This window comes from Apaloderma vittatum, unplaced genomic scaffold (genome assembly GCF_000703405.1).
Source record: "Apaloderma vittatum isolate BGI_N311 unplaced genomic scaffold, ASM70340v1 scaffold28212, whole genome shotgun sequence".
Taxonomy (NCBI): Eukaryota; Metazoa; Chordata; class Aves; order Trogoniformes; family Trogonidae; genus Apaloderma; species Apaloderma vittatum.
In genome coordinates this window covers 1,145-2,835 of record NW_009703544.1, presented here as the reverse complement: position 1 = coordinate 2,835, position 1,691 = coordinate 1,145, and the positions used below count along the sequence as shown (strand labels likewise).

The 1,691-nt window shown below is 54.5% G+C and overlaps 1 protein-coding gene across 1 annotated transcript in view; it reads right to left on the bottom strand.

Annotated features, from left to right (window-relative positions):
• Nucleotides 1-1,691, bottom strand: part of LOC104270347 (forkhead box protein P4-like) — a gene marked incomplete at both ends in the record, with an annotated part of 5,788 nt that overhangs the window by 3,178 nt on the left and 919 nt on the right. The window lies entirely within an intron of this gene.

Sequence of the window (1,691 nt, the reverse complement as noted above, 5' to 3'; positions counted from 1 at the left end):
GGGGGGGTCCCTGCCTCATCCTAACGTGGCTTTTGTATTTCGACAGAGTATTTGTTCAGTGTCAGGCTTGGCTGCTCTGTTTGCCTCTCGTCTTTGTCTTTTCTAATGATGTTTGTCGTACGCCCCCAGCCCCGCTCTCTGTGCCAGGGAGGGGGGTGTCTCCCTGTGGACCCCCACACCGCACCACTGCTCTGCCCCTCTGTGGGGCCAGGGTACCCCCCTTGGCCCCCAGCACTCCTGCCCCATCCTGGGGAGCAGCTACAGCAGGAGAGGAGCGAGAAGCTGCAGAAGTGGTGGTTTTCCAAAGTGTGGAAATCCATTATTTTTATTTTTTCCTGTGTATCCCCCCTCTCCTTCAAAATAAGAAGCCTGGCCTTGGACACTGAAAGTTGTGAAGGGAATCATGCCCCTGCCCTGCATGCTCTTTTTAACTCCCTGCCAACCCTTTTTGGGGTGGAACAGGGTAAAAAAAAACAACTAAAGAGCATCAAAAAGGGACGCAGAAGGGCTGGGGGATGTCCCTGAGAGCCACCAACCCTGCCCTTGGGTAACACGGGCTGTGGGGGACTCGCAAAGAAAACAAATCCAAATCAGTTACTCCTGTCAGCTACTAAAAAGCCATTTTCACCTGCCATTATTCCACAGATGGGGAAACTGAGGCATAGAGCAGGTCAAGGGTTGCTCTGGACAGCCCCTGCTCTGCCCCACGGTGAGACACCACCCTGGGACCAGCATGGCCACACCGGGCTGTGCCCCAATGCTCCCCACGTCACTTCTCCCCATTTCTCCAAAGCCTGGGGTGTCCCCAGGGGCTGGGGCAGCAGTTACGGCCAGGTTTGGAACCAAAAAGCCCGTTATTCACCCCGAGTTTCCCGCGGAGAAGCGAAGTCCTGCTGCGGGCAGCTCCGATCTGCAGCAGCAACACACGGGGGCCCTGGGCTCCAGCATAACCGATTCCTCCTTAACCCTTTCCAAACGCACCGTTCTCGCTTGCATCTCGCTCATTCTAATCGTTTGCTCTTTTAAAAGTGTTGATTTCCCTCTGCCACTTGCTGCCCTGAGCAGGAGGAAGCCGACTCTCAGTAAACACATGCAGCAGGAAACAATAAAATCTTCCCTGGCTGGGGCAATAACTGCTCCTTCTCAACTCGTTCTGAATTTCTTCTCGATTTCTAAAATAACCAAGGAGGGGAGCAGCCCTGGCATCAAAATTCACACCTGTCAGCACAGGCCAGTGACAAACAGCTCCTTGGTGCCAAAAAATTGCCGTAAAGCACCATGTGGGGCAGCGGCACCCGCTTGGGGTCTCACAGCGGAGCCACGGATGCTCCCGCTCGCCCACCAACCATCCCCACGAACCAGCACCCACACCTCCGGCCACGCTGAGACCCGTCTGCCTTGTCACACAGCTCCAGCTCGCACCGTGCCACCAACGCCCAGGTCATCATTAACCTTATTCGCTATTTCAAGTGTTTCACTCTTTTCTCTGCCCTTTCTCTTTTCTTCTGCTCTTTTCTCTGGGTGGCTCCACCGCGGAAAGCTCCGGGTTTCTACCGCATCCTAGCGCACGGACCATGTGTCACCAGAGGGAATGCATGCATTTAGCGGCAGAAAAATGTGGGATTTAGCCACAAAATAATTCCTTGCATCATCTCAGAGCCGTACTGCCAACTCATCCTTTACCACAGGTG